This window comes from Aythya fuligula, chromosome 22 (assembly GCF_009819795.1).
Source record: "Aythya fuligula isolate bAytFul2 chromosome 22, bAytFul2.pri, whole genome shotgun sequence".
NCBI lineage: Eukaryota > Metazoa > Chordata > Aves > Anseriformes > Anatidae > Aythya > Aythya fuligula.
Window position 1 is genome coordinate 6,281,939 of NC_045580.1, and position 21,077 is coordinate 6,303,015.

Genomic DNA, 21,077 nt, shown 5'->3' on the forward strand with positions numbered 1-21,077 from the left:
GCACTAAGCAGGTGCTTAAACAGAGCCCTGCAGTAGATGATCTTGAGCATGCACTTAAGTGCTTTCCCCATAAAACACTGCTCCCACCCTGGTGTTAGGTAGCTCTGGGTTTGCAGTATGTCAATGGGCTCTCGACACAGCCAGGGAAGATGCTGAAGTGACTGATGACAACCACCCTTCTGGCTGCCACGGCTACGGAGGATTTTTTCTTGTCACAAAGACATCTCTGCTGGAAACCTTTCCATCTTCCACCTTTTCCAGGGCCTGGATGCCCCTCAGCTGAGACAGGAGAGAAAAGCATCCTTCCCTGGGGATGCAGGAGGGCAGCGCCCAGCAGAGCTGGAAGGAAGCAGGCAGAAACACCGAGGGGCAGGGTGCAAGAGGCACACAGCTGGAGGATGCCGAAGAGAAAGGCCATGGGAGGATGGGAAATGCAACACCAAAAAGCCACAAAAGCAAAGCTTTCAGGACACAAGGAAGTTCTGGTTCACTTTTTAGATTGAAATGTTAATGTGAGCTGCTGCAAGATAGCAGAGAATGGGGATCTGTGCAGCAATGTTTATGTCGCTCCTGGTGGGAATTTCTCTATAAAGGACCAATTGTTCGGTGCCTGTGCCTGACAGAAGTACAATTGGAAAAGTGGAGGAGAAAAGAAGAAAATCTTCTCGGTAACTTGTGCCCTTCAGAAGCGGCCCCTGTCGCATTCTGTGCCTGGCGGAGCTGCCGCTGCCTTGGGAGTCTCAGATCTTTGTTAAGAAAAGGACACGAAGAGAAACACGAGTCCTCCCGAAGGCTCATTATTCAAACTGCTCCAGACCCAGCACACAAGTGCCGGTGACTTTGGAAGATGAACAATCTTATCTCCTGGGTGAAAAGGACCATTTGTTGTTTACTGTCCAGGAGAGAAAACTCACAATAGACATGAGGAAACTTGGAAAATATCACAGCAAAACTTGCCGGGAGGGCTGCGACGTGGGGAGAGCAAGGAGCGATGCTGCTGAGCAGGGCAGGGCTCAGCACAGCGAGGGGATGTTTTTCTAGCAAACAGTGTGAGCAGCTTCCAAGGACCCAAAACTTCTTCAGACATCTTATGGGTTTCTAGTGAGAAACAGCTAAGGACGGAGCTGTAGATCCTGCAACAACCTGTGAGCATCTCTCCTACAGGAGCGAGCCAAAACCTGCCTAGGCAGAAATTAAGCAATCAGATTCTGTTCAAGCATCTGTCCATGAGAAGCATTTTCTCATCGGTTTTGTTCAGCCCCAAACCAGGCATCACCACATTGCAGGATGATAGGTGCCCCTGCACCTTCCTCCCCCAGTACCTGTGCTGCTGCTGGTGAGCAATCCCCTGCCACAGTGCAGCCCAGCAGAGGCACGTAGGTTAATTTGGAAATCAGCTCCTGCGTTCATCCCTGTCATTCCACAAATTGTGGGCTCTTTTGGAGCCGCCTCCCAGAGCGAGCCAGGCCTCCAGAGCTCTGCCTAGCTTAGACATTTCAGCCTTTGTGCTTGTGATAAAGTCAAAGCAAGAATGCCCTGTTATTCGTTTCATCAAAAATTGTGCACATAAATGCACGCATGTGGCTAAAATATAGTGCACATGGAGAGAAACATATAATTTATTCTAGCAACTCTATAAACAGTCCCTCAAAGAAAGGGCTTCTTTCACTCAATAATGCATCCAGGACCCTCAGCAAGGACCTCTGGGCGCAGTGGGAGGTGGGAGCACCAGCACCAGTGCTGATTTAACAGCAGCATGCCTGGGGTTATCCCGTCCTCTGGGGACAGGGGAGGAAGAGATTACACAAAGAGAAACGCGCAGGTCAGTGCCCGTCTCCCTGCCAGAGGAAGGTGGGAGCAGGAGCACACAAGAACATAATGGACCACAGGGCTGTCCTCCTCCTCCTCCACAAGGAAAGGAAATAGCAGGAAGAGAGGGGAAGATGAGGAGAGAAAAGCTCAAGCTGAGCATCCTCAGCCACCCTCCAGAGCAGCAGCACAGCGAGTGCCTGCAGCACGTCCTGGCAGCAGCCCTGCCTGGCTGTCCTGGGGCTGCTGGCAGATCTGCAGCCAGTGTTTGTCTTTGTCACTTGTTTATTTGGAGAACGCAATGCCAGCACTGGTTTAGATGGTCTCTGTGGTAGCTGGAGGAGAGCAATCCAGGTCCCCGGAGAGCTGGCGGCTGGGCAGCGGCGTGACTCATCATGGGCACAGAGTTAATCAAAAGAGGTTTTGCATCCCTTCTTCCCCCCCCCCCCCCCCCCCCCCGAATGGCATCTCTTAATGATAAAAGTCCCCGTGGTTTATAATTACCAGTTTGACAAATTCACAAGTTCTCTGTTAATTATTATAATTAGCTTTCACTCGGTGAGAATGCAGGAGTTTAACAACAATATTAACAATGGGAGGACTATTATCAAGAATTAACTACAAAGAGCCGACTAGAAAGAGTTCCTCCTGCCTGCCGGGGAGACCTATTAGTGAGGAGCCCTGCTCTGCTGTCCTCAGCCTTGCTTAACTCAGCACTGCCTTGAAACTCACTCGGAGAGTTAAAAGCAACAGTTGCATCCACAGAACTGGTAATGGAAGGGAAAAACTCACCCTGTGCTGCTGGGAATAAGACTGAGATTCCAAGCAGCAGATAGGAGGAAATTACAGTCGCAGGCTGCCAGGGACCACAGCCACACACCAGAGAGGAGCCTGGTGCCCCGCTTGCCCTGCTCACATTTGCACAGCCCTCCTCCCCTGGGCACAGCCACGTGGCACGCATGGCACCAGCAGCAGGGTGGCTGGTCCCCAGTACATGCCCTCACCCAGGGCTGCCCCGTGAGCCCCAACCTGTCAGCAGAGGCAGGTGGGATGTGCAAAGCCCAGCACACAGTGAGGTGCAGGCCAGCACAGGGGGTTACTCAGCATGTCCAGCACAGCACCTCCTGCGAGCATCCCTGGAGCCCAGGGCCCCCTCAACCTCCCTGTCCCCACCTGCAGAGCCCCAAAGCCAGGAGGGTACCAAAGAATTTTCAAAGTGGAAGCAGCCCAAAACAACAGCACAAGGCTGTGCTCTAGGAAGTACACAGCACCAGACAACGGGCTGAACAAATATTAGAAAAACATCAGTTTTCAGCACCCTGTTAACTGAAGAAAAACACACTGACTTCTCCAACACAGCAAGACCCGGAACAGACCAACATGGTGCAACTCCCTCATTTCCAAGTTCAAATGTACACAAAATATTTATCCGAAGCGCAGGAGAGCCCAGAGAGGCAAGCTGTGCGAGTAATTAGTTATCTTGAACTCTTTCACACCTGAAACAGAAGGTTGGAGGGTTTTTGTTTTGCTATTTTATTTTCCTAATCGCACCTTAGTGAAGCAGCAGCGGTGACCGAGAAGCTTTGGGAATTGACATTGCCAGCAGAAAACACTTTCTGAAACGCACTTGAATGTACCTGAGCCTGGGACTGGGACCCCACTCCTGAGGAGCAGAGGCTCACATGCTGGGGAACCCACTCAGATCCCCTGGGCTCTGGGCTTCTTCCCTGGCTGGAGAGCTTCACTTGCTTGTCAGGCAGCACGTACTTCTGCGCACACTGTTTGTGAGAAATACTCCATTTCAAATACACACACTTTTTTTTTTTTTTTTACTGTAAACATGTTTTGATGAAAGTCTCAGTGAAATATTTTGAAGTTTCTGAAATGGAGTGCTTTAGTGTATACTCTATGAATTTCCTTGGAGTAATTTCTGTCTGAGGGATTTAAATTTGCTTTTACATCCCAAAAGCAGAATGGGGAAAAAAAAACTTGAAACCACTAAGATTCCCTGCAGAGAGAACAGGCATTTCCCAGCTACATCTGTTGAGGGAAGAACAGCTACAGAGCCTGAGGTCTGTGAGACAGCAGCAAGATAAATAGCTTCATGCCCTGCCAGCCCGTGCTTAGACCTCTCCCCCCACACAAACATCCATGCTGCATGCCAAGCACTTTCTCCTGGGACAACAACCCCTCAGCACCCATCTCCGAGCACAGCAAAGCCCCTGACCCCAGCATCTCACAGCACTGCCCGGGGAACACAGCAGGACACCAAGGGCTGAAAGCTGCAGCAGGGTCTGAGTCCTGCCAGGGCCAGCTCCACACGCACACCCACCTCAGTCCTCATCCCTGCTTCACTCCTAGCAGCAGGGATTTATTCATGAAATTCCCCAGGGAATAAATTCTTGCAAACATCTCAAAACTACAGACAGAGGTAAGGAAAAGACCACAAACAAGTCAAATGTTATATATATATATTCATTCATACACACACACACACATATTATATTATATATATAGCAAGTGAAAATGCAGAAGAACAGAGGAGACAATTTCAGTGCAGAGTGTGTGCTGTTCATGATGTGTGGAAAGCATTCGTTCTCTTTCCAGGGAATTATTAAAGGGTTAGCATCAGGGAACAAATAACTTTTAAATGAAGGAATTCGTTTTGCTTTGCCCTTGCAAACAAATCATTGGTTAACAGGAGCATCAGTGTGGAGATGCTGGACTGCTCCTCTCTAAGCCTTCTGGGAAACCCCTTTGAACACTTACAACATCAGAGCATAGGACCTGATTTGTTAGACAAGCCTGACTTTATTATTTTTTTAAAAGGGGGATATTATCTTCTGCCTCCAAAGGAAAGGGGAAGAGGAAAAAGCCACTGATACAGAAGGGGGTAGAGATACAGAACCTCATTATTAAACAAAATAAATAAAATATACTAGCAGAAAAAGTGTCTTGGCTTTATTACTATATTCTGTCCTCTAAATATTTCATTTCCAACTAATGCACAAGCCAAATGGAAAAAAATCAAGCAAAACTGCACTACTTAGAATATACTTAATTATTGATTCAGCCAAGAGGGAAAAAAAGGAAAGAAAATAGAGGGGAAGGAAAGGCAAGGAGCTGTTGGCAAGTTCTCTGTCCTAGAGCTGCTGCTTCAAACCCGAGCAGCTCTCTGGGGAGAGTAGAGCATCCCAGCTGCCCACAGCCCATGCGCTCCCTCAGGTGCCAGGGCTGGGGAGCCCCGTTCCTTTAACCAGAGCCAAATGTTGTCCCTTTTCCTCCATTTCACAGGCAGAGCCCAACACAAAGCAGAGCATGCCACGTGCTCGCTGTCACCCACACTGATTTTTCTCATTTTCTGTTTGTTTCCCTTCCTCAGAAGCGCAGGCCCAGGCACTGCCAGCCCCAGAGAAGTTTTGCAGGGCAGAGAGAAGCAGAAGGGCTGTGGATGCTCTGGCTGGGTGCTCTGCCTGTACTCATTTATTCACCAGTCCAGAATTTTGCTTCCTCTTAAAACCATTTGCACAAGACATTCCCAGAACATCCTTCCCTCAGAAACACTGCCTCAGCGGTTAAAAGCTGAAAACACACTGGAGCAAAGAGCTTCAACTCCTGCTAGCAACTGCCAGCATCCCTCCCTGGGGACATTCTGCCTTAGACAACCCTCACTGGCTTCCCAGCTCGCTGACACACAGCAGCAGACACGGTACGAGATATGAGATTAGAAGTGACTCACCCGAGCTGTCCCCAACCTTGTCAGCATCCTCATCTTCCTCCCTGGGCATGGCAGCACCAAACCAACCCAGCCCCAACCAAGCCAAGCAGAGGCAGCCCTTTGTAGGGTCTATTTATACCGAAGTGCCAGCAGATGGAAACAGGCGCTTTCCACCACGATAAAGGGGCAAACCGAGCACACCTGTGCTGGGGGTACCAGCATGAAAACAGCTTTGGACAGCAGAGGAAGGGAACAGAGAATAGGAAATCAATGGCAAGTTGAGGCCAGAGAGAGCAATTAGGCCTGGGAGCCCCGCCGCTCACTGAGACAGGAGCGAGTTTTTAAGCGTGTGTGAACCAGATTTGTGTGCTTACACAGGGCTGAAAATCTGCCAGACAAGGCAGTTTAACAGCATTGCCACTTATAGGGAGAAAAACCTAAGCTTCAGTGCATCTGGAAACAGGCTCAAGGGACTCGATTTTCTTTCCCTGCTGGGTTAAGCCCAAAGCAGCAGTTCTGAAGTTGTGGGAATTGCACGGGAAGAAACAGAGGGGAAGGGATGACTGCAGCTGGCAACGAGCACAGAGAGGAATGAGCTGTCAGGGCTCAAAGGTGTTCAGCAAGTAAAATAAAGTAAAATAAAAAAAATAGGCAGAAATACCAGGTCTGACATTAACTTTCATGCTTGCTCTCCCTTCCAGCAGGTATTTGCTGAAGGAAGAAAACATTTTGGTCATTGTTTTTTTTTGTGGAAATCCTGCGGTCCATGTTTTAGAACAAAAGGCAAATGGAAACACTGACAAAACCCATTTCTAATTCACAACAAAACGTTCCCCTGAATATATCAGCTCGGAGTCTGATTTCTCACAAGCTTGTCGCTGCCATCACCTGCATCTGCCCTCCATCTCCTAGCCTGGAGAACCATCCACCTTTCCATATTCAAATCCTTCCTAATAAGCTAATTTCTCCCACGAGACACGGTTTATTATAGAGGCAGCAGGCTGTTAACCCTGCCTCTGCACAACTCTCCGTCACCCTTCCCAGTGCCTCCCTGGCGCCGTGCCTGGGGTGCATCCAGCCCCAGGGTGCCGGGACGGGAGCTGCTCAGGGCTCTGAGCATCCTGTGGGTCCCACGCACCCCCAGTGCTGTGGATAACATGAGTGTGCCCACGTGTGTGTGCCCACAGGGGTGGCAGGGCTGGCAGCAAGTGTCCAGCTGTGCACCCAACCCCTCCTGCAGGCACATTATTTATTTATTAGTTATTTACCTGCTCGGGAGCAATTATTGCTGGCACAAGCATGAGCTGGGGCCGCCTGCACAGGTGGTGGCTCTGGGGCGCAGTGGCACTGCTCCTGAGCTAAAATGCAATTTTGTAGGGTTTACAAGGAGACAGGGTGACAAGATGGGATGTGCCAGGCGGGACGCTCATTTCCCGGTCACACCAAACTGGGAGCTGTGGTCTAAGTCTCCCACACAGGTGATTAAAAGCCCCTCTTTCAACCACCTTCAGCTTTCATCCCCCTAATGTCTATATATCTAGGTGTCTAGAAGTTTCAATCTATACTTCCCTCTCTCATTCCTATATGTGCTGACCTGTCTTCATGCCCACTGACGAACACAAAGCAGACCTGCCTGCGAGTCTATAAGGAAGATAACAAAAGCTGGTGCAGGAGGCTTGCATTTCAATGTTTTTGTGGGAGAAAGGCAGCGGGAGAGGCAGCCCTGTGTTTTCCAGCTACCCAGATCTAAATATTTATAAGTGACTTTTGAGAATGCCTGACCTTCTCGAACCCCTTCTGATGAGCTGCCACCAGGCTCAGCGCGGGAGCAGGGGGGCACCGTGGAAATTACCGGCACGGCCCCGCGGGGCTGGGGAGCAGCTGGGACGTGAGCCGGGGAGTGGCCCCTGCGACGGGCACGCTGAACGGGGAGCAGCACGCCTGCAACGCCAACTGCAGATTCAATTAGAAATTTCACTGAAATTTCAAATTATGGCCTTTTTTTTTAAGTGACAGAATTATGCTGTGTTAGAGAGAAAGTGACAGGTAATTTGGGACACTAAGGATTTCTTGGACTCGGTAGTTAATAGGGAGTTTAGCACCAATTCCTCTGTAATTTGCACTTCTGAGAAACCACGTTATTATAAAGTCAGAAATCCCGAGCACTTTCAACTCTGGATCTGCCAGACTGAGGATGACCAGGAATTGAGACGGCCTGCGCCCACAGGTCACCCATTTCAATATCTGAGGCTGGGTGGCTTCCAAATGCGGCCGCTCCAATTGAGGAGCTGAAAATTGGAGGTGACATTCAGAAGTCTCTGAAAATTATAACCCTGACTTCCTCCTTGAAAAGCTTATCTGAATCCTAGCTTATCCTTTGATGAGGTTACTGAAAAAGCATTCTGTTCCTAGTACTTGAAAGATAACAGGCAATATACGACACACTTCTCCCTGGGGGGAAAACACTATCGAACACGCCGAGCATGGGACGCTAATTAAATGGTCTGAATTATGCTGGACATTAAGGTCCTGGGGTGGCTTGGGTTAACCCCTTCCTGTCCTCACACTCACGGGGCTCTTGTTCAGGCAGAGGACTCCTGTGAGGAGCCGTGGATGAGCAGCCTCAAGGAGCCCCCAAGACTTTCATTAGATAAATAAATTGCCTACAGAGACCAAATCTACTTTACTTCTGGAGAGACACTAAGCGGAGACCCTGGCTAATCCTGTCCATTGGTAAAGATGTGGCAGTGTTTAAATTTTTTGCTTAAATTTAAGCAAATGCTTGGGTTTCTTGGATTCTAATGGATGTTTAGCCCATAGCTATGACCAAACATCTTCATGAGCTTCAGGAAGGAAAGAAAAGTGAGTGGAGAAAGAAATACTGTCATATCAGAGAAAAATGGCAAATTCAGTAATGCTTAATGGGCTGGCAAAAAGGCTATGAAAATTGACCCAACTCTATTTGTGAGGGAAAATAATGTGCCTACTTTAAAAACTAGAGAAGCAATCACAACTCAGAGGGGGGCAGGGAGAAGGAAAGAAAATGCACTAAAATACAAGATACTATGGCAAAATCGGTACTAATTGCCAGGAGCCAAAGTCCTTCCCTTGCAGCAGCAGCCATAGGTGGAAACAGCTCTCGTGAAGGCGAATGTCTCATGAGGGCTGTGCCCTCCTGATAGGCTTCCCTCAAAGGGCACCCTGCTGCCATGGGCTCATCCCCAAATAACAGCAAACTGGCATGGATCTGGGCACCAATTTGGGAAAGGATAGGAAAAGCCTATTCCTGCAATGTAGCATTTTAATAATGGTAAATTATGCTCTACACAAAGCCTCCTCCTAAACATCTAACATGCTTCCTAGATGCAGAGTATCATTGCTTCCTCACCTGCAGGGCCGTACAAAATGTGCCTTGTGTCACCCGTCCTCCTCAGGCAAAGGCTGCAAATCTTTGGCCTTGTGGCAGCCGGAATTACAGCATGATTTGGCCTTACTTTCAACTTTAAATAACTTATGACAATTCAATACCCAATGTAAGATGGAAACAAGGTTTGAAATGTATAAATTATTGGTTACTAAATGAAAAGCAACTTGAGATAGAGGTTTTCATGACAAGCTGCTGAATGGGTCAATCTCTGTGCAAACATTTGGTATGATTAGTAGACAAGTGCAATCCCGGAGCGCAGAGGGCTTGTTTCCAAATAAAGGAAACTTTGCCTCCAAAGCTCTCGACAGTGCTTGGGCTTTGTGTGCGAGAGTGGTCATTTCATGGGCATTTCAGAACAGACAAAATTGAAAGGTTCCAAACCACAAAGGAGAGCACAAAGAGAAAATTGCACAAAATTAGAAACTTTTAAGGCAGAGTTTGAATTTGTACCAATCAAACTGTGCTGGGGGAAGTCCTCTGAGAATGCAGAAAATGGCTCTGGCAGGATTATGAAGTCAGCCCCAGGGATGCTGGCATCTCGCATCAGGAAGGGTTTGGATCGGGCTCCAGCGTGGGCTGCAGACCACGCTGCTGCCTGCAGATGGTCGCAAAGGCACAGTCCACATCCCATCAAATGCCTCATTTAAAAATATTGAAACACCATGAGCAGTTGTTTCCCTGCTTTTTTCACCACCAGAAGCCACTTTTGTGTGTCCCTGGCAGGAGAACCAAAGCCCCCCCTGCAGCCATCCCACGGGCAGCCCTCCCCACCCCAGGGCCAGCTCACCTGGACGTGCCAGCGCTGCTTCTCTTCTGATGGCTTTGTGGCTGAAAAAGCAGACAAAGGGAACAAAAATATTTTAATGGCGTAATTCATTTTAAAATTAGCTCTCTCTTAATGCTGCCCCACCCTCCAAAATGCCGATAATTGTTTTCTGGTTCCCTGCCACATTCCCAGCCAGTGCCTTCAGCACTTCAGGCACCGCTGTGTAAGATTAGCCGGGAAGTGTTCTGAGTGCCTTACATCCAAGGGATTGAAAAACTATAAATTTAACAGAATGTATTATACAGGTGGGGGAAAAATTGAAGTTCTGTTAAAAAAGCAGAGCTCATTTCACTCTGTTCTGGGGCAGGGCTCAAGGCAGTTAATGTGTCTCTGGGGAAAGGCTCCAGACCGCTACTGCTCAAACAGCCTCGAGCCTGGAAAATGGGGGAAGAGCAACAGGTGGGAGAAGTCCCCAGGTCCACTGAAAATGGGGAAAAGCACGCGGTTTCAGCAGGTGGTGGGAAGCTTTAGGTGGCCAGCATGTGTCAAGTTGGAGGTGAGGCTTTTGGTGCAGCTCATGGAAGCTCAGATCTCTGCACCTCGAGCATATACCCACGAGCAGGCTCCTGAATTTGGCTCCGGAGACGTCCTGTGCAGGCAAGGGAGCCCCGAAGGCAGGGGCAGGGCAGCATGGGGGCAGATTTTTGTGCCCTTCTGTGTCCAGACGCTCCGTGTGGAGCACTGGGGTCACTGATTCCCTGTGTGCAAGGGGCAGTGCAGGAGGGCACGAGCAGGGGAAGCATCGGGTGGGCACCCGAGGGGGTCTCCCCCCGCAACGCCTCCTGCAGCCACCTGCAAAGTGCAGACGGAGGGGAGAAGATGAAAACGGAGGAGGAAAAGATGAAGCCAGGAGGATCAAAGGTTAGGAAAATGTTTTGCGAATTGCCCGTGACAAGCTGCCACCCTTAATCAACCTCTCCCCGCTCACCCCAGCCCCCGGCCGCACGCTGCCGGCGCTGCCTGCTGCGCCACGCGGGCTCGCAACGGCGCAGCCGCTGCCGGCGTTTGTGCTGGCTGTGGTGGCCGAAACAACAAAGGTGAGCAGCACTTGGGGGAAATTCTTCAAAGGGCCCTCGCCTCAAAAACGCTGAACATTATTTCCATGGGCCCTTAAACAGAATAATTCATTAGTCAGCTAAGAACAATCAATATCGCGCTCCAACAATTTATACACTGACTCTGTTTACCCAGTAGACCCTCTTTGATAATATTATTTATGATTCTAAATAACTCCATCGGTGTTCAATAGAGCTGGGAGGCACCTAGGGGACCGGGGCACAATCAAATTATGAAGACATATGGTTTACTCAGTGCTGGAAATGTTCAACTGCATTTCATTGCTGTTAGTCCTGCCGCAGCACCTTCCCCAATCACTTATACAACCTTCTTAATATCGTTTGCTGTAAGGGAACACTTCTTCAGGGAGAGGGCTCTTACGCAGCTGACTGAGGGATGTGGCTGTAAAGGGAATTTTATTGTGGCTATTTCTGCATTCTCGGCGCTGAAGGACACGCCAGGCGGCTCGATGCGTCCCAGGCCACGGCGGCAATTAAACCTCTGCCTTGCTGGGGCTTCGTGGAGGCGAGGGGGGGGCTGCAGGCACCCGGCCCCATCTGATGGGCACACAGCATCGTGCTCCACAGCTCCTGGCTGTATTTATGCTCAATGCGTATACTATGCACATTTTAATAAAGTGCTTCTGATATACCCACAAACTGGCCAAATGCTGAGTCATTATTATCGACAGAACGTTGCATAAGTACTCTGCCGAGCGTCCTCTGGGCTTTGAGGGTGTATAAAGCTAACACTGGTGCTATATTGCTCTATAAACTCTAGTCCTCCCCGCAGAGAAGCAATAATTAATCAGACGATGCATGATATGTAACAAATTAAAAAGATAAAACTTCCCAACAAAAATTATGGGACTAGAGAGACGTGGGCTATGCGTTGCAGCGAGCTGTCCCTGGCATCCCATTTCCCTCCCTCTGTTGGCACATAACTTACAAGGGCCGAATCCTGCAAGCACTACAAAGCACCAAACCCTGCCGCTCTCAGGCTCTGCCGCAGCAAAACACTGAAGCACCTTTATCCGAGGCACCGAGCCGCCTGGCCGATGTCAGCGCATCCTCGGGGCTGCAGGATTAGGCTGCAGGGCAGCAGGCGAGTGCAGGCACGGCTGCTCGTGCTGGGGAAGGCAGCAGCGCTCGCTGTAAGGGGGCAGATGAAAGTCGGCGCCTTCTGCTTTTGAACACATCCTGAGAACTCTTCTCAGCAGCGATCATGCTTGTTCGCAGCTAACAAATAGCCAAGGCTATAAAATAAAGCGAGAACAGTTACCACTGTGGAAATATAATCTCCGAGAAAATCCCACTAGAGTAATAATTAAAACTGATACTGAAGACTCTGACAACCCTGGATTTATTTTGGGTTTTAAGCTATTTCTGCTATGCAATTTCCTTTTGAAAAATCAGCATCTCCTTTCCATAGCAGATTCAGATATTTCAGTATCTGTTCCCCACCCCCAGCCCCCGAAGTGCAATGGAAAACTAAACAGGGACATTTACTCTCGAATGGAAAGACGAGACATTTTTCACTTGGAAATGTCAGTTGTTTTTTTTTTCACTTCCATTTTCACATGCAAATTTGCACTTTTGTTGAGACCCTGTTTTATACTGGGAAAACATTTAGGTGGAAAATTTCCAGCCAGCCCCTGTAATTACCCAGGATGTATGGCATGCAGCAGCCTTCTCCCTACTGCTCCTAAAACGGTAACAACGGGAACATCTCTTTGTATTTGCCAGCTGAGGATGATTAAGAAAGAAGCCAGTAGGGGGCCAATATATTTTTTTTTCTTATTTAAAACATTTGGAAATAACCTATCATCATGCATTCGGGCACACAGCTTGGCTCTTTCTCTGCTCCTTCCCATCACAGCTCCTCTCTCCCCTCCCGAGCTTCCCAAATGGACTGATGTATGCAGCTCTGGGAGCTGCTTTAATCCCCAGTCTGCAGAGCAAACACGTCGCTAACAGCCATTGATTGCACCGGCGGTCAGCAGGAGAGCAGGGTCTAGCTGTAAAGTCCTCTCTGGGTGACCAGCCGGGTAAGATCCCTGGGCAGCAGTGCTCCTGCTGACCAAACAGTGGTCCAGCCTTGGGCTCGTGCCTCATCCTCCATCCCCACGTTGTGCACCCATCACCCCGCCAGCACTGCTGGGTGGTGCTGCTGGCAGCCCCAGGCCCTCTGCTTGCTGAGCTCCCTGCTGAACAAACTCACAGGCAAAACATGTCAGGGGTCATCACTGATTGCAAACAAACAGATAAATAAATAATGAAACAAGACAGGCTGTGGGAGCATGTTCTGACTCCCTCTTCCTTCCTGCTGCTATCTTTTGCCTTCCCTTTTGCACTCCTTGCTCTCTCCAGACTTCCCCAAGTATCCAAGAGCCTCACTCTCAGGGGAATTGCCTTCCCAAGAGCTGTCTGTGCAGCTCCTTCCCTCCTTCCCCAGCCCCGGGGCACCTGGCAGTGTTTGGGGCAGCTGTTGGCAGAGGCTTGGTGCAGCAGTGTAGCTGTGTCACCCCTCCAGTACCTCCAGCACAGAGTCACTTCTCTTTCTGCTTATTGCTCCTTAGCCAGCCCCTCCTGATGGGCTCGCTCGCAGCTGCTGATGGGGACCAGGTCCTGCTCCCGTCCTCCCGAAGGTGTGCCTTAACAGCACGCCGGGTAATATACTTCTTATTCCTCCTGCTTAATACCCCGAACTCTTTAAATGGTGCTGAGTCTAACTGAGTGGTGGATAAACATTAGTTTCACAGCTCACAAAGCAGAACTGCCGGCTACTGCCAGTCTAGACGTAATGAGTTCCTCCCGGGGCCCCTGGGAGCGTTTAGAGTGGGCTCTTCTTTACCCAAGCTGCCAGTCAAGCTGGTACCAGGGGGGAAGAAGCGCCGTTAATCTCTTTCCCACCATCCCATCCATAGCTGAAATCCCTTCGAGCATGTAACAGTTTTATTTTAATGTGCCATCCTGGCGGCGCGCGGGCAGGAGCGGCGTGGGCAGGGCGCACACAGCCCGCACGCAGGCTCCTGTGCCTGCCACTGCCATCCCGGCTGCAGGCTGGGCTTCGGGGCTGCCATCAGCCGGCAGGACGGAGCAAACAGCAAGGGAAAAGTCTCCCGTGTTCTACTTTTCATCCAGGCTGCTGTTGTCACCTCCACAGATATTCCTTAATTAACAGCAGATTGCTGTTCTGTGGAGGGAGACTAATTTAGCGCCCGGGTGAGAAGCAAAGAAAGTTTCTTTGGCAGCCGGTCACCAGTGGCCAGAGACATCTCCCACTGCTCTGTGCTTTCGCTGGGACTCTAAATCATTTGTCAGGAGCTTTTCCCAAGCGGTCGGAGCGAATCAGCTAATGAAGATGATGTCAGGAGGACTTCGAGGTCCCAGCGGCCCAGCCAGCTGCTGCCCAGTCCCTCGTGTCCCCCGCTGGAAGGTGACACACTGCTCGGTCCCACCTCTGCTCTCCTGCTCCCACCACAACAACAACCTCAAGAGAGGCAACGTCATCGGTTGTCAGCACTTAATGCCAAGGGGACATTTGTAGGAGGAAAAAGATTTGCTGCTCCCCCTCCCCTGGGGCTGGGATGCTGTTTTTAGGTGAGGTGACCTGAGGTGGATCCTGGGCTCCGCATCGGGAAGGTCCCCACCAGCAGCACCATCTCACGCGATGCCAGCACACCTCTGGAGCTATTGACAGCTGCTTGTTTCTGCAATTGTGCAGCCATGGGGCTGGATGGACCCAGTCCCCACTGCCCCCATTTGGGAGCATCCCCAGGCTGGGATGCACTTGTGTGCTCCTGCTGCACACACGCACGAGCTCACACCTGCTACCACACACATGGTGACAGCACACGCAGGTGCCTACACCCCGCTGGAGATGCACTGGCTCCCGGCTGAGAGGAGAAAGGAGTCACACGTAGGATTTATCTACTGCTTCTCTGCAGGCCTCTTCCCAGAACAGGTTGGACATACGAGATGGAGCATGAGAAAGAGTCACTGCTAGGCCCTTTCCAAAAGCCTGATGGACTGCCTGCCAAGCACTAAATATATCCAAGCTCCGTATGTCAGCCCAGGGCTGCTGCTCCCGCATCCCCCACGTCAGCAGAGCAGCAAAAGCAAAAGCGAGCTCTAATCCGCAGAGATGGGCAGGGTGCCAGAGTGGACTTTTCCATCCCTAATCTCCAAGACGATGGACACCTGTGCCTCTCCTCTCTGCCTGGCCGTATTTAGCAGCTGTAATTATATCCTTTCAATCTCTGTATAAATAACTGGAATTCCGGGTAAAGTGTTGGTTTGCTTGATTTACATCCCCAGTAAGTCAATAAGGTTGCAACAAGGATAAATCAAGGCAGAACTGCATACTCAGAAGATCTGAGAGGAAGAAAGAGAAACTTCTGCTCCCCTCTCTCTCCCATTACTCATGCTTGTTTATAAAGTGGCTAGGATAGTTTTGGCATTAAATAAACATTATGTGATTGCTAGAATATTTCATCATTGCCCTAAGTGCCCACAGAGGGTTGCGGGAAGGAGGCACTTGTTTTTCCAGACTACTTCTCTTTTCAGGCCACCAAGAGCAGGGCTGTAAGGGCAGGCTGACAAACTGAGGCTGCTGAGGGGGCCAAAGCCCCTTCTCCTCACCCCCACCCTCTGCCCAGCCTCCCCACCTCCAGCTTCCGACTTGGGCTGAATTTTTGTCAGGACCTGAGGAGAGGTGGGGAGCGAGCTCCAATTCCCAGCCCTGCTCCTTAAAGCTGCTCAACTCCAGGTCTCCCAGGAATTCCTCCTTGGAGCAACCTTGCTTTTTTCGTTGCAAAACAAACGCTCACGGAAGTCAGGGAGCTTTTGCGAGGCCCTGGAGCCCTGCTGTCGCTTCCTCTCCCCCATCCTTCTCCTCCATCCGACCGCTGCTCCCCGGAGGTGGGATTGTGCCCTCCTGCTGTCCCACCCGCCCCGGCTGCCCTCGCCTGAGTGCTGCCCAATACCCTGGCCCCAAGCACCATAACAAATGTTTTCACATCAAACCAGAGCTAGACATTCATCAATACTCCAGTCCTTGGCTGAGGGGAATGTGAAAACAAAACCCCACCCCGCCACTGATTTGCAGAGTTGTTAGTCTCAAGCTAGACCATAAATCGGTGTGTATGAGCAGGCAGCAAGAGGGGAACATTAGCTGGTGAAACAGCAGCACTCTGCGGTGAATAAAAAATCATTCCCCACCCCATGCCCTTCCAAGAGCTGTACCCAGCACAGCCCGGGATGGAGACGGAGAGGCCATCACCTCCCAGGGGAGTGGGCAGCAGGGCTGTGGGGCTGGGGTGCCTGCCAGCCTGCTTTGTCCTTGCACACAGGGAGTGCTGCTGGGCTGCACCTCGGTGCCATTTCACACTGGTACGTGGTTTGGAAGGGGCTGGCTGAGCCAGGTAGAGGCAGGGAAAAGCCATGGCACTGACTGCGGCGTCTGCATCATCGGACAGCAGGCTGCATGGTGGGGTGTGCGATGGTAGATGGACGAGTCTGTCCTGGATGTTTTTCAAGTGGAGATTAAGCACTGAGTAGGTTCTTTTTATTTAAGATGCCATATGTCTCTTCCCTCTAAATATCTCTTCCATCAGATACCGCTGTGATTCCCAGTCTGCCTTCCAGCCCTGCTTTTCAGCCACTATTCCAAACACTTCATAAAATCACATTAAATCAGGGATGGAAAATACTTTGAAGACTCCTTCTGTCCATTCTCCTGCTATATGTCAGGCCCAAATGCACACACAGCTGCTTTGTCCACTCTGATTCAAAACCTCTCCACTAATACAATTTCCAGGCTCATGTGTTTGTGACTTCCCCATTAGAGCTGGGGGGGCTTCTCCCGGGGCAGGCTCCTACCCTCTCTCTCGCCATCCTGCTGCTACTCTCGCTCCGCATCCCTGCTCAGCCCCTCCTTCCCCAAGCGATCATTAGCTAGGTGGAATCAAGGGCCCTAAAGGTCACTTCACAATACACATTGTCGCCGTCTCTTAATGGATTTTTCTGACGTGTGATTATTTCTGCAGCAGCACGCGTGCCGCCAGCGAGGCGCAGGTAGCGGCGGTGACCAGCAAGCTGAGAGGGACCACAAGCAAAGGGCCTGGGCAGCCAAATGTTGGCGTTCGGTGATAAAGGTTTCACTAGTGAGACATTTAATTACCTGGAGAACTTCATTTCCCATTTTGTGGGAAAAAACGTGAGCAAGGACATGGGATGCTCAGAGCTGTATGCATCCAGAGGAATGACCAGCACGCTGGAGCAGCAGGCTGTGAGCAGAGGCAGCTTTTTGTCTGGGGGCAGAAGCCTGCTCTGGCTTGGTGACTTATTTGATTACACTGTGAATTCTCTTCTCCATCTGTGAAATGGGGATGGCAACACTAGCCTTTTCCCCTGCTGTGAGTTTCAATATATCAAGGACTTTGAGGCACTTAATACTATGTAAATGGGAGACATATCAGCTGTGCCTCAGATAAATGAATTTCACTTAGATTGATGGGTGTGAAGCACTTCCAAAATTAGGCCTATTCTTCTTAAATCAAACAGTTTCCCCAAGCCAGTTCAGCTCCATTGATGTAGAGGAAGTCATCAAGATGCAATTCATCATCAGGTTCAATAAAATACCCTCAATGGACTGACCCACCATGTGCTGCCTCTTCTTCACAGTGCAAGCTAAAGTTTGGTCAAACGTATGAGGAACATGACTCGATCTCTGCAAGCAGCATCACTCGGTCTGCAAACCCTGGACATGCTCTTGACTGGACTAAAAGCACATTAAAGTGTCTTACACAGAGCTGGGAGCATCGCCTGCATATGCAGGGTCATATTCAGTGTTTATGGATCAGTGGATTTGAACTGCAAAACACTGCTTTCCCCAAATATTTGCCTGATCATCTTCGTCTTCATGGCTGAATGGGAAACAAATCAAACTTGGGTACTTCTGTGACCCCTGCCTCACTACTGCACGTCTGTGCCACTTTTCTGCAACCTTAGGTAGAGGACGGGCACTATTTCTGGGCACTGGGGCTGAAAAAGCAGCTCACAGTAACTGGAGTGCCTGCTCTAACGTTTAGGCTGAACTCTATTTATGACATTAAGTGCTCTATAACAGTATAGATAATGTCATAAACCTCATTTCATTCGGTTAGCAAACAGTAAATCCATCTCACACATAGAAACATCACTGTGAAACTGCAGATAGCTGAGTAATGTTGTGGTAAACCACCCCGAGCTGTTAACTACAGCTTTATGTTCGCATACATGTTGGTACTACAATTTCTCTGCGAGGCAGCGCTCAGCCCTGGCACCAGGTGTGAAATCTCCTCATCCCATGAACAGACACCACAGGCTGGGGGTGTGCTCACACCAGCACAGCCAGGGAGTGAGGGGCACGCCAGACCCTGGGGCTGCAGCTCCCCCCTCCAAAAACGAAGTTCCTCCCGACTGAGAGCACCCGTATGTTGTTTATACACGGAGCAGCTCAGCTCTCTCCAACTTTTTTAACTGCAGATCATCAGCAAAGCTGGGCAAATAATTTAGCGCGTATCATTTATTCTACGAATTTTGATTCTTTGCCCACAAGCTGCTCATGCTTCTCACAGAGGTCCTATGAAATTATTCAGAGGAACTGCTGCCTCGGCCTATAGCTTGTTCAGTCGGCTGACAGCAAGTGTTTGACACCCCCAGCACTGCCATGCTGCCAGCTTGGTTTGCTCCAATTTGGTGCCTCTATCATCCTGTATCTCTTCTGCTCATAGCCTGGAAGAAAACTGACCTTAGGGGACACTTCCAGTGGTCGAAGCACTGCAACAGAAACCTTACCTGGGTGCCCAGGACAGCCATTTCCAGTCCCTCACATGGAACCAGGCATCGTGGTACACTAGGTACAGCAACTGGTTAGCTAAGCGATCATCGAAACATGGTCACATCATCCATATGTTTGTATCAAAATGCCCCACACTGTCATTAAATGAAACTAAATATACACAGGAACAGCAGTAAGCACAGCTGTGATGTTTTTACCCATTGGCAGTGGAAGGAGATGTTGCCGAAGCCTCACGCCTAACTGCAGTGCCAGTAACCAGGCTTTCCTGTACTTATGTTTAAGCTGCGAATTAAATGGCATCTGTTTGGGGCTGTTTTCCCTCTGCCACCACGCTGCACTTCTCCCCCACGCAGCAGAGCATCGCCGCAGGCTGGGCAGAACCAGGCACCACCACCAGCAGGGGCTCAGAACCACACAGCTTGCAACCCCACGAGCAGCACCGAGGCTACGGGGGCAGGAAAAGGGCTTTGAGGCACCTGGCAGGGCTCGGAGTAGGTTGCAGCATCCTCCTTGGTTGTGCTTCTGCTCCTAAGAGGAATCACTTGTGTGCTCCCTGCTGCACAGCAGCACAGAGCACGCATCTGTTGCGACCGCTCAGCATAGCCCTGGAGCTCGTCTCCAACTTTAGCTCTGACGTCAAAGTTCAAGAGCACTGAGCAACATAAAGAAGTGCACAATTCCAAGTTTTGGGAAACACCAATTCCAGGTTTGCTAAAAATTATTTTTGTGGTGGCAGACTGGTTTGTTCCTGCCCAACTAACGTGTTAATTGCATCAGGGGTTTACAGCCATCACCACACGGGGTTGTCTCTGTGAGACAGGCAGTAAAATAGTGAATATAACTTCCCAGTAACAATTCTTCCAAGGTGGGAGTTGATGTGTTTGTAAAAACTGCCATATCAATGTCTGATTGCAAATTAGCCTACTGGCTCTTTAGGAATGTCTTGATTGTTACCATTACCAGCCACTGGGAATTCAGATGGCAGCCACCCCACGGACAGCCTCCGTCCCCTTCCTTTATCACCTAAACATTGCAATCCTGTCTGCAGGAAGAGCTATGGCCCTTGAAGTTAGACGTGCCTGCCAAGAAAAATGTTGATTTTCTTTCTCCACCTACATTCAGATATCTGATTAATTCAATGCAAGGAGCAAGGAATTAAGCTGCTTCTTTTTTTTTCTTTTTTTAAGCTCAATACAGAAATATTGATGTAGAAAAATACAGTGGCTGTTAGAGTTGTCTTGTGACCAAGACAGCCTTAAAATGTGTTTTAGCCTGACTTGGCATGCTAGCTTTTAGGAGCTAAGCAGAGAAGTGAACTAATCCGAGGCCTTAATGAATAATGTTCAAATCCAACTTCCATTTTCAAATGCGTCCATACGTTAGAGAATGACTCACAAGGTGTTTGTTGTGCGGTGGAAGAACAGACGAACTGGGAAGGGTATTTTTATGTGTTTGTGAATCATAGTATATGATATTTTCCTCCACTGTGCTTCTCTGCCCTAACAGTTTTCTGCAATGAAATCCATTCAGCTGTACTGGAAATGTAGGCACTTTATAGAAAATCTTTAATAGTGCTAGCACAAATGGATGGCTCTTATTTCCTCCCTGCAAAGTGGCGATTTGCAAAACCACTGCCAACAAATATTTACCCCCCTCCCCCAAGCCATTAAATAAAGCCTAATGGAAATGCCTCCCGGCACACGCCACCCAGACAGGCACGCTTTGCAGGCAGCACCCCACCGGCGTGGGCACCCCAGGGTGGCACCTGCAGCCTGGCAGCGAGCTCAGGAAGGCAAGCACCGCTCGTCCGTATAGCCAGATGCATACGTGAACACAGACACGAAAGGCGTTGGGTGATGCATGGGTGCACAGCCCAGTGGTTTCCCACTGCAGGGATCAATCTGGAAACTCACACTCACCAACGCACATCAGCAGGGACACGTGAACGCGTGGCCACGCCGGTGCCAGCATCCACACAAACGCATGCAGAGGCAGGAAAATGCGTAGATCATTTCCAACGCTTTCTCTCCTGGCTACAATGCCTGTTTATTTTCTGGTACGCTCGTCTTGCTGGAATTTTTAACATTTAATTAGTTGAGCCAGCTGCTTTCGCTTTACAAAGGGCTGCTTAGTTTTGTCTTGTTCTAAATGTGTTTCTTTTGTTAGCAGGATCAATACACGCTCTGGCCGAGCTGCAGAACCCAGTCCTCCAGACCCCACCGCTGTTTATCTGCCGCATTGTGCTCCCGAGCAGGGTTCAGGTACGGGCTGCTAGCTGCAGGCTTTGCACGGGCGGTGTCAGCCAAGCCGGCCTGGATTCCAGCCTGGGCTTGGAGGGGAACAAAGCACAGAGCTGCGATATGTTTCCTCTTCATCCTTCTCCACCGAATCGGAGC